At 35.9% G+C, this 12752-nt stretch overlaps 1 protein-coding gene across 2 annotated transcripts in view; it reads left to right on the forward strand.

The window, feature by feature from the left end:
• LOC136839004 (uncharacterized) overlaps positions 1-12752 on the forward strand; it is a 146439-nt gene that overhangs the window by 82308 nt on the left and 51379 nt on the right. The window contains exon 1 of one of the 2 annotated variants that reach the window (XM_067104686.1): positions 3352-3451. The exons of the other annotated variant lie outside the window; for it this stretch is intronic. The gene's annotated coding sequence lies outside the window, so the exon portion shown is untranslated. Of the gene's footprint in view, positions 1-3351; positions 3452-12752 lie in introns of those variants that run through there. 2 annotated transcript variants of the gene reach the window in all.

Consider the following 12752-nt stretch of genomic DNA (forward strand, 5'->3'; position numbering starts at 1 on the left):
GAATATCAAGTTGGACGCATGACAGTATAGCAGCTATTAGTCATGAGTACGTCGATACTATTTTCTAAGAAATTAACTTTTGCTTCAGCGACTGTTTGCTATCATTTATCATAAACTTTAATTTCTCTTCGACATGAATATTAAAGGCGTGATGGTAACTGCGGGCACACACGTATCAAAAGTCCTGCGTGACCTTCTCTATTCAAGGCATCGTCCAATTAACGACTGCCTCGTGACGTTTTATTGACAACTGTCAAAGCCTAGTCATTCTGCCTTCAAAAGTTGTCGTAATCAAGATTACAATTAAATTCCCGTATCCCAAAATAATTACAAAAAAAGGCATATATATTTCAGTACAAAGGAACAGTGGCAGCCCTGATGATTACAGTATGTTCGGCATGTAAAACAGTAGAAATTAATGCATAGGACGTATTGTGAGGTTATGTTAAAGTTTTATTTCTTATTTTCACATGTAAATCCAAGTTACTGATAAAGAGTCTCGCAGGTGAACATTGGACTTGGATACAAAGGGTTCTAAATATTTTCTTTTTTTAATTTTGGAAAAGCCGAGGCCTTGGGACGGCCCTCCTAATATACCTATTTCGTCCAAGTCAAAAAATATATAAAAAAAAAAAAGAAATTTGGAAAGGGGTTGGGAGGTACAATATGAACGATATATGTAAGGTTTATTGCTCCTCTGGTTTACACTTTATATCTAGACTGTTTCTTGTTTTTTTTCTTTCAAGAAGTCATTCACTTGGAATGTTGCTTCACTGAAGAACCTTTTTCATTATCTACATGATGTATGAGCTGTGTTTTTATATAAGCAAAAAACACTTTGTAATAAGTGACCAAAACTTCGGTGCAACAGATTTCTGTCAATATGGAAAAATAAGAAAACCGAAAATTATAACGACTCGATTTATTGTAATTTCGCAATTTTCCATTACGACATAGATTTGCATCACTGGTAAGAGCACCGTAGGAAGGTAGTGCCGTCAGTGCACTGTGGGCATTACTTAGGTTCTTTGTAGCGTCCCTTTGGCCCCTAGCTGCCACACCTTTCATTCCTTTTACTGTACCTCCGTTCATATTCTCTTTCTTTCATCTTACCTTCCACCCTCTCCTAACAACTGTTTCATAGTGCAGCTGCGGGTGTTTCTTCCTGTTACTCCTTTCAAACCTTTCACTCTCAATTTCCCTTTCAGCGCTGAATGACCTCGTAGGTACCAGCGCTTAGGCTTTGGCCTAAGTTAAGTATACCTTAGTTTTACCAGACCACTGAGCTGATTAACAGCTCTCCTAGGGCTGGCCCGAAGGATTAGACTTATTTTACGTGGCTAAGAACCAATTGGTTACTTAGCAACGGAACCTACAGCTTATTGTGGAATCAGAACCACATTATAGCGAGAAACGAATTTCTGTCACCAGAAATAAATTCCTCTAACACTTCATCAGCCTGCCGGAGACTCGAAGGCCTAAATTTCACATGTCATTCCATTCCATTCCTAATAACAGCAAACTTTGTAATTATGTTGCTGCTTCTGTTTTTCCTGGCCCTCATAAACCCTTCACCTGTTAAAAGTCAAGTCTATTCCCTTTGTGATGAAGCTTCGCCCTTCTTCCTCACTTTTCCTTCTTCTTCTTCTTTATATTTATTCAGGATAGAGGTGTTCGCCTTCGACCGCCTGTCCGTTTAAGTGACATGATGCTTTTCATGTTGTATGCTCTTTCATGGCTTCAGAAGTGAACTATTTCTAAACTGTAAATGTTTGCTTTTTATTAGCGGTGACAGAGCCCCTTCGATTCATCGATTTATTGGCAGGGTGAATTGGCGTCACGAGATTGCCATTACTTTTCACCTTTACTTTGCTGTACAACTCACCATTGTTATGAGTAAATTACTTGTGATTTCATCATTGTGAATGGCACATGCTTCTTTTAATGTGGTTTTTAATTTATCAATGCGTTTTAATGATTTCGAGTCTTTTTTTTATTACAAAGTTATTTAGCGTCGTTTATATGCAGAGAGTAGTCCAAGAGCCGTTGAATCAAATAGAAGTTTTTAAGTTGCAGATACTGGTGTTAAATATCTCATAAGATAAAACTGAATGCCTTTGTCGAAATAGTTTTTCATTACCTAACACATTCACTCTTTTTAAGTTCCTCGTTGGGCGAGTGGGTTCCATTCTCAGCTAGCACTCTGCTGGCTGCGAGTTCGAATCTCCGACCGGCCAATGAAGAATAAGAGGAATTTATTTCTGGTGATACAAATTCACATTTCTCGGCATAATTTGGTTCGGATTCCACAATAAGCTGTAGGTCTCGTTGCTAGATAACCAGTTGGTTCTTAGCCACGTAAAATGAATCTAGTCCTTCGGGCCAGCCGTAGGAGAGCTGTTAATCAGCTCAGTGGTCTGTTTAAACTAAGGTATACTTAGGAGTAAAATAAAATATTAGTGTTTCTGGAAGTGACGCAAAATACTCAAGACTTGATAGGTGTTACATCAAATTCATAAACATTTTCCTAATACAGTATAATCCTAACGTGAAATTTATTTTAACATACGTTTTAGTAGGGAATAAAACATGCATGGTGTGCGTATTGACATTATGGTTATCTGATTTAATTTTGGAAGAGTTCTGTCGCCAAGAATGTCTTAAAGAAGGTCTCCAAAATCTGGCATGTGCTATGAAACGGCGACGGGACAGTTCTTTTCTATTATTATTATTATTATTATTTCAGTAGATAAAACCTAATCACTTGGAACAAGGACACAGGGGCCACTGACTTGAAATTCAAGCTTTTAAAGAATGTTGGTTTCAACCTCCCACTGCAGACCCCACACTGCAGCAGTAACTGATCATGATACAGAGGCAGTGATTTTTCATCGCCTTGGGGAGACGCGAACCTGCGGCATCTGAGTGGCATTCCACGACGCTAACCACTATACCAGCGGACCAGCTGTCCTCTTGTGCATCTACAGAATTCAGAGTATTCTTGCCTCATAAAAGCAAATAGTTTAAAAGAAATATTCTGTCTTGCCTTATAAGTAACTTTTTTTTTAACTTTTATTTAAAATTAACAAAATTACAACATTTACATTATTTCAACAATTAAAATGTTGAACACAAGAATTTTTTTGTTACAATTTTCTTCAATTTTTCCCCAAACATATTTAACTGAAATATTTTCCAATGAGTCGTATTGGCAACTTCATAGTGTCATGCTTTCAGACTCAGTGGTTCACAAAGTTCTCTGCCTTTGTTTCACGAGTTAGCTGTCGTATCTCTTTATCTTGATTTATCTTATCGTACGCTTGCGTTTCATTGCAGCTTTCTGCTGCCAGTCAATTGCTTGCATGTTGTCTGTTCACCAGTCGTTCATACAAATTTTTTCAACTTCTTCCGTCTTTGGAGACTCGTGAATCTCTGGTTGGTTTTGGAACATGTGAGTTTCTTTGTGACTTTTGGAGCGTGCGATTTTTCTTTTGACTAAGGGCATTTAATTCGTGCTTTGCTTTTCAATCATCCATGGCTCTCAGAACAAAGTAGACATTTCCCCCCTCTCTCTCTCTTTCAACATCTTCATGTTTTTTTCTATTCTTTTGGTTTATTATTTCCTTGTATCATTACTTCGGTCAGTAAACAATTTTTAGTCAGTCCGTTCTTATTTTGTTTATGTGCCATAATTGAAGTTTAATTGTATTTGCTCCTGTCAGTCAGATATTTTTCTTTTGTTCTCTTTCAGCTCGCATTTCTTCGTGGTTCTTCACCCCCATATCTATCTGCCAGTTGCATTTATTTCATGATCTGCTTCAGTTCCTGAAATTCGTTTGCGTTTACCTTTACCTGTCACTTTACGTCCAGTCAGTATGGACTTAATTATTACCTTTTTACTCCATTTTTTGGTGGGTAATTTTTAATATTAATTGTTTTCAGACCTCATTTTTAAACGTTCATAGCTTCCTGTTACATCGTAGTTACCTGTTTTTATTTCTCAGTTTCATATTCTCTACTGTCCAGTTACATAAGTGCTAAATTTCACAGCAGTGCTCCATAGCGGAAGTCCGTTTGACAGTGTTGTGTTGTGTGGGTAGGCGTTTTATCTGTATTTGTATGACCTTTGCTTTTCCTTCCTTTGTTAGCGGGTGAGGGTTGTTAGTGGTGTTGTTGTCCCGGCTTTTGTTTGTTAACTAAACACTTAGAGCGAGGACGAAGGGCCGGGGTCTCTCGTCTGTACAGTATTTGTTCCCTTGAATTTGCGTGTAATTTGCTGACTCATTTCATTTATTTGTTATGAATATGTGTTGGTATTTTGACCTACATGCTTATTTCTTTACTCTGTAGGGTTTTGGTTCTCGTTGTGGCCCACTTTTGCTATCACCAAACAACCGGAACTTACTAAAGATTTTTTGGGTCATTAACCTAATTAACCTCTCCACCCGGGGCTTGAGACAAGCACAGGTGTACATATACACTTTTATAACAAAATTTGCGTTATTACTTTAGGTCACGAAACCTCGAACACGCTCCACAACCAGAGAAGCATTCCTCTCTTTCCCAATTACAAGTCATACATGCACACTTACAAACCAAAGTGAAGTAACATCCAATTACGAAGCATGGAAGCATTGGAAGCAACTTGTTGCTGTGCTTCGTTCTTACGCCATATTGATTTCCTCGAGGCAAAGGCGAAACCATTTAATGAGCTCCAGAAACACTGCCCTCCTTTGTACCTCCTCGGGACGAGGACCGAAACGAGCATTATTATTCTTGATGGCGTCGCGTGCCAATGGGTTTTCCTCCTTCGAGCCGGCTCTGAGTTGCTATCAACCTCCTCAGACTTAGCGTGACACTTATTAACTGGAGACCTCAGTGGCTGACTCCACATAACTTTCGAGGAGAAGCCGTTTGGGTCACTGGGGACTGGCTTCACGAAGGCACAGTTTGCTGCTGGAAGTCTTTTGTGGTAAGGTTCTATATATATATATATATATATATATATATATATATATATATATGTGTGTGTGTGTGTGTGTGTGTGTGTGTGTAGTGTAATCAATTATTCACTAAGGCACCTACTATTAAGTGTTGAAGCTAATAAGCCCTTTAGTATCTGGACATAGTAAACCACAAGAAAGAAGTGGAATCCATTTAACCCCCTGAATCTTTTAATCGTCCACTAAACACCACCCCTGCACCAAAATCCTTAGTGACCTCGCGTCCAAGGTAAATATGACCAACAGCGTCAATATACTTTTCAGGGGGGAATTTTTCACACACACACACACACACAAAAATAGTTTTATATCAGAAGTAATAAATCAGTAAATGGCCGGGAATAACCAAAGGCGAAATCTGACTTTTGAAGCTTAGTGACTCTTGCATGGACCACTGTAGACGGTGTAAATTTTTTTTTAGTGTCCCTTCGTCCCCAACTACATTGCCCATTGTCCTAACGTTTCAACAGTTTTCTTTGGGCGCTACCCGTCTGGCTGTCCATCTTCTCAAATTTTGCCTTGCTCCAGTATTCACGTATTTAAAAGCAATTCTAGAGATGTGACTCCATGTTCTACATGTGATAATAATAATAATAATAATAATAATAATAATAATAATAATAATACACACACAATAATACAATTCCTTAATGAGGTTGAATTCAAAAGGTGCTACGTTTCCTTTTTTCTGAGATGAGGCTGCCAGGCCAACGCCTGTGATTCACCATAACCGTCTAATGGCAGGTACATAATTCATTGCATAGATCAAGAGGCTCACAATGATTTAAAGGAAAGCGCCAAACGCTCTCTGCTTTGCTCAGGAATCGAACCTTGGCCCAGTGAATGACGAAATCGACCTCGGCTATAGGGTTAAATTTAGTGACTCAGACCCACCCATAGAAAGTCCAATGTACAGTATAATTATGATACAGTCATAAATTTTATTTCTTTTATATTTTTGTAAGTTCATCAACTATATCATGTTCATGTTTTGTTTTGCTTCTTATTGTCGTTTCTTTTTAGAGGATATTGTAATTGTTTTTGCAATAGAATTCAAGGTTTTTTAACAATTTCAAATGTTAAACGTAACTTTTAGGTATGTAGCACACACATACACACAAAAGACGCACATTAGCTGACATATTACACACACACACACATATATATATATATATATATATGTGTGTGTGTGTGTGTGTGTGTGCAGTGTATATATTTTCTATACAACTATCAAAAAGCAATAGAATCATAATATATGAGATATTATATATATATAGAGAGAGAGAGATATATATATATATATTAACTTTTATCACATACACAATTGCCCGCATTAGTGAAAGCAAAATTTTCTCATTCAAAACGCCTTGGTGTAAGACACAATTTATTCAGAAATTTTATATTTTCTTTGGACAAACTACATCGTATTTTTTTGATAATGTCTTTGTTTGTCCAAGAAAGCTTGAAACTTTTCTGTAATAAATACCCATTAGTGATACCATCCAGTTTGAAGCCGGGATTTTTAGGAATTTCTGTTTTTTTTTTTTCGTGTATATGCAGAGAATTGTACATTTTTTGTTATCTCTATTTTTAGTGTTTCTCCCTGTGAATGGATAACAGCGGAGTGTTTTATTTTTTTTTTATCTTATTCTTGTCTCTCATAACTAATATTGCTTAATTTTAGTGTACTACTTAATAAATCGTTTCGAAAACATGTATGTAGATATCAAGCTTGATGTCTACATACCTGTTTTCGAAATTCCTTTAGTTTTCTCTTCTAGTGTTTTTTTAGCCTATTTTCGTCTCTCATAATTAATATCACTCATTTTTTTGCTTCTGGTTCCTACTTAACAAAGCACTTCGAAAGCACATCTGTAGAAATAACGCTTCCATGGAGCTGACTGGGCTCCATTTAGCATTATGCTTATCTATGCGCGCGAAACACAACTTAATTTTCAGTCAAGACTTCGTTACTTTTTCCTTCATCTACTATTAGACACCCGTAAATACTACAATTTATCCTTTTGGACTTCTGAAAATTTGGGTAACCCTTCCTTCCTCACTCTTCCGATAGTAAGGAATTTTTTTCATGCCTCATATCCTCGTAACTTAATACGAAAGACCAATTGCAGTTGTTGCTGGAAAATATAACGTACAAGATCCAGATCCTTCTTCTAAAGTTCCGAAATTTTCCTATAAAAGACAACCACGCCTATTTTTACATAAAGGACCAGTGGTTTAGTTGACTTGCTTTTTCCAGTCTTTCCTTTCACGGCAGCAGGTCAGCCGCGTGTACAAGATTACACGCAATTAATCAGCACACTTTAATATTGTCGAGCCAAAATACATTTTTCATTGATGTATTGTCTTACTGCTTGACATGATTTGCAAAATTCTTAAGAAGATTGGCATATCTTTCATACTATTATTATAAGGCAGAACAATGTCCAAATTTTCTGTGTTGGTTCTTTTGATGCTAAAAAAACAGTCTTTTTTAATTTCAAATGCACTGTTTAATACAATTATCAAAATTTCAATTTTTTTGTTCCTAAAGCCACAACAGTCAAAAACGCTACATAGTTCCGTTGGTATTTTGAAAAATATAGATGAAAAAGCTGACTTTTAACCTTATTGCTTTGTCCAGAATAAATGCGAATGGAAGAAATATAAGTGAGTTTTAGATAAATATATTTAAACCACTACTATTTTATTCATTGAAGAGTCATCAGAAAAATACCATCCTATAGATGGTGAATTTCATCGTGACTTTATGTGATATACACTGATTTAACTTATCAAAAAGTTTTTTAGATGGTTCTCATAGACAAGAAATTATGAATAAATAATAAAATAATAAAAGCGTGGGATGACTTGTTTAAATGCCAAAGGCAAAAATTCCATACGCAATGATAACTTAATGCATTGGGATGATAAAGAGGTGTAATGCATTGCCATACAAAATTTGGTAAAGGGATATTATCGAAAACGAAATTTACAATCTTTTAAAGGTGAATTTCTGTATGAAAAACAAGTTCAATCAAAGCAACTTTAGAAAAATGGGACAATGACAGCTGTGTTTTGCAAACATTTTTGAGATAAAAGATACCTGAGAGATCTATTACAGAGAGAGAGAGAGAGAGAGAGGGAGATCAGAAAGAGAGAGAGAGAGAGAGAGAGAGAGAGAGAGACAAAACACCAAGAACCAATGAGGTCCACATTTTTCCCTTCATATTTGCATTTGAGATGGTACTTTACTAATGCAGGTCACACTGTAAGCATGATAAGAGTTCACATTCCACTCTCGAACCAACTGAAATAATTGGCCCAGACTCTTCAGCGTAGCCGGATAAAAGTACCCATACACCTAGGAATACAGAGGAAACACAACTTCTTTATAAGGCTTGTGAATGTTTTGACGAGGTTTTTTCACTTTCCCATCAAAAGTCAACTATTCAGTTTTGTATTATCGGCATTTTATTTAATTCTTTATATGTGTTAACATTACAGAAAGAATTTTATACGTTTTCTTATATTGGAAAATATAATTTAAAATGACAACGGCCCAGATGTTTATTGTGCATTTTTGCTCCAGTTATGATTTTGAAACTTTTTTCAATATTTTAATAACAACATAACCTCATTCTTCCCACCGCAACGTTTAGAGATCTTGTGGCGATTTCTCGATCAAATTATCAAGTTTCTGTCGTTAATCGAGAACGTGTCTTCTGTCTCGGGATTCATGAGAATGGAAACAGTAAAGATGACTTGTAGCTATGTAATTTCATCAAATTAATAGCTCCGTTATCGATTTAACCGAATGAACGGGAAAACTAGTGAAAATGCCTTCTAGTGATGAAGAAAACCATTTGAAGATATTTTGAAAAAGTGATTTATGCAAGTTCCGCCATTTCTAAAAATAAACACCACTTTTTTCCCCAAAAGATTTATCACAGATGACACAAGTGCGACGCCACTTAATGAACAGTCAGGTTAATTTTCTTTGATAAAAGTTCTATATATTCACATATTCTGCAAATAGTCAGTTAATAAATCAGGTTATTTCACTAATCCTGACATGTCTCTAATAATTTTAAATAAAAGTGAATATTTAGAAAAATGCATTTAAATTTCCACCCATGGATATTTATTTAATGATACTATGGGTAAAGAATTACTAATAAGAACCCTTGATAGAGCAAATGTGAATAGTGGTTTATAATAAGAAAGTGAAAACCTGTTAAAGGTAATGAATGTGCCTTATATTAGAAGGTGAAAATAAGACTTTCCATAAACTTCTCACACTCTGTGTTCAGTCCTTGGTCAATGGCTTGAAATAAAGTCGAAACCGGTCAGGACCTACACTCTGACGGCATTATTCCAAGATGGTGATAAATGAATCACGTACAAAAGATACTAATCATCAATGGATAGCGCGTGGTATCCATTTCTGATTATTATCCCATCTTGTATGCTGTCAGAGAACATCACACCCCACTCACAGCTCATACCAACAAGAACACCGTGAAGGTCCGAACAAGTGATACCAAGATCGTTCATAACCATTTCAAGCCATTGACGAACCCTTCGGTGAAATACAAGTGCCATATTGGAAAAAGTCAACATCAAAACATTGGAAACCAAAAAGAACTTTGAAGATCTGACGAGAAAAAGACAACATTTTGAGGCTCAATACCACCTCACTCAGAGCCGGTGTCGAGGTAGGAGGTCAAGTGTATCGAAACTTTAAACACGATATTAAAATGAACTGAAAAATCACCAACAACGCCAATCATGAATGTGTCGTCAACTTATCAAACAAACAGCTGGATAAAATGTAACTAGTGCCTTAGGCTACCTCAAATCCTTTACACCTGACAGAACAGTGTAACTAAAGGTGAATTTGAAAAGTGATTTAACAATGAAGCTGAACATGGTTAAGGGAGTGTTTACAAAGTATGAAAATCAGACACCACAAATCCTATTTTGGTTGCTATTAATGAACTGAAAAAGATAAAAATATACACATGACAAAAGCAGATAAATCAGGCGCCCTTAAAGTTTAAAAGTGAATATATAGAAAAATGCAAATCTTTTGGTGATTAAACATATAAAGAATTAAATAAGAACCTGATAGACAATGTGAATAGTGGTAGTTCAATAAGAAAGTGAAAACCTGTTAAAAGGTAACGAAAGCCTTATATTCAAGTTGTGTGACCTCTCCATCCACCATACATTATTAGAATAAAACTCACAAAAGCAAACTTTTTGCTAATTATCAGTTGATATACGATCCCACGTAATGCCATCAACATGGTCACAGGTATGTTGATTTGACATAATTTTACATGGCCAGGGAACCAAGATGTAAAAACTTTTTTGCTGAGTAAATTGACATTGTTAAATTCACTCAGTACCATCAATTAAGATTGCAAATTTGAATGGAAATGGAAAATTTTGGCATGGCAATGGGAAACCCTCATCCCCAGTGTTATAACTTATATATGGAATTTTGAAAAGAAGATGTCAACATCATACGAAGAAATAGTTTAGTTGGACATAATTTGTTATGGCCAGGAACCAAGATTTTTGCTATAGAAAAACCATCAATTAAATTCACGATGGAAATGGAAAATGATGGGTGCTATTTCTGGATGTCCTCATACGAAGAAATAGTAGTGGGTTTAAATATAGTGTGTATAGAAAACCCACTAATATTTCTTCCTGGTATTTAAAAAGCAATAAGGTTAAAAGTCAGTGTTTTCATCTATGTTTTTAAGAGCATTACGGGTATGTAGCCCTGAATATATTGATGATGAAATAGATAAGATTAGGAATGCAGGCAAAAATTGAAATATCCTGATAGTGTATTAAACAGTGCATTTGAAGCGGCAAAAAGACTATGTATCAAAACCAGAAAGAACCTTACAACACAAAAAAATTTGCTTGTTCTGCCTTATAATAATAGTATGAAAGATATCCTCATCTTCTTAAGAATTTTGGTGTTAATGTCGCATTTAAGAACAATACAACAATGAAAATGTACTTATCAAGAACCCCAGACAATATTAAAGGGTGTGTATATAAAAATCGTGTAAGTCTTGTGACAACTTTTATATTGGCCAAACCGGGAAAGCACTGGAAAAAAGAATTGAACAACATAAGAAATGTGAGATATGCACATGGGAACAGTGGTATATTTTGTACATGTTAGTGAGAACAATCATGCTATCAACTGGGAAGGGGCAAAAAGGATTGTATATTCTAATAATGCACTGAAAGGAACATCATTGAATCTAGCTTCATAAAAGAAAGTTACAAACCATAATATGAATATCAGCTGAAGGGATGTATAAACTTGATCCTTTAATATCAAAAAAGAAATTTGTAAATTGTTTAAAACTTTAAGGTAGCAGTAGAGATATATGAAAATAGGATTATCATATTTGTAAACACAGTACGAGGGTAGTAATGTTAATGAGTTTCCAAACCTGCCTCCATGACACCTGTCAGGGTGTGGATCTGAGGTGGGTATGGTCTGTTTATCAGCAATGTCCCCTGAGAGTCTATTGTGATTTTTAGCCAAATGAGTTTTAAAGGCCACCCCTACCTCGACACCGGCCTGAGTGAGGATATGGAGCCTCTAACGGTTGTGTATGTTCGTCAGTACTGTTCTGTAGTATATATATTTTGTGACTTCACACTCTGTATCAGTCCTTCGTCAATGGCTTGAAATAAAGTCGAAAACCGGTCAGACCTACACCCCGTTTCTTATTTTTCACCTGTGGTAATGTGATAAATGAATCACGTACAAAAGTGATAATAATCATCAATGGATACCACGCGCTCCTTCCGATCTTTCTGTGTTCTTTTTCCCCATCTTGAATATGCCGTCAGAGAATCCTGCTGACGCCTCACTCAAGCTCATACTAACAAGGAACACCTGCGGTTTTTACGTGAATGTCGGGATGAACAAGGATACCAAGATCGTCATAACCAATTCCTTGCTGAAATTAGAAGACAAACCTTCGGTGAAATACAACGCCATATTGGAAAACATATCAACATCAAACATTGAAACCAAAAAGAATTTTGAAGATCTCACGAGGAAAAGACGACATTTCAGCTTCTCTCAATACCACCAGATTGAGATTCTCCGTGAATATTGTCATGTGAAGATGAGGAATCAAGTATCGGAAACTGAAACGAAACACGATAACAAAATGAAACTGTTGATTGAAAGAAGCCCTGACCAACAACGCCAATCATGCGAATGTCGTCAACTTATCAAACAAACAGCTGGATAGAAATGTAACAATGCTTTTTAGGCTGTTGTTTAAACTTTGCTTTATTCCTGGCGGAAGGAACAGGGGAAATAACTAAAGGACTGTGTAATTTGGAAAATATAGTGATTTAACGAATGAAGAAGTGAACATGGTTAAGGGAGTGATTTATGAAGTATGAATAAATCAGACACCCCAAACGTCCTCAAAAGATTTATGGTTGCTATTAATGAACTGAAAAAGATAAAATATACACATGACAAAAGCAGATAAATCAGGCGCCCTTGTAATTTTAAATAAAAGTGAATATATATAGAAAATGCAAAATCTTTTAGGTGATGATAACACATATAAAGAATTAAATAAGAACCCGATAGACAATGTGAATAGTGGTTTAATAAGAAAGTGAAAACCTGTTAAAGGTAATGAAAGCCTTATAAAGAAGCGTGTGACCTTCTCCATCGCTACC

Source organism: Macrobrachium rosenbergii, chromosome 1 (assembly GCF_040412425.1).
Source record: "Macrobrachium rosenbergii isolate ZJJX-2024 chromosome 1, ASM4041242v1, whole genome shotgun sequence".
In the NCBI taxonomy this organism is placed as follows: domain Eukaryota; kingdom Metazoa; phylum Arthropoda; class Malacostraca; order Decapoda; family Palaemonidae; genus Macrobrachium; species Macrobrachium rosenbergii.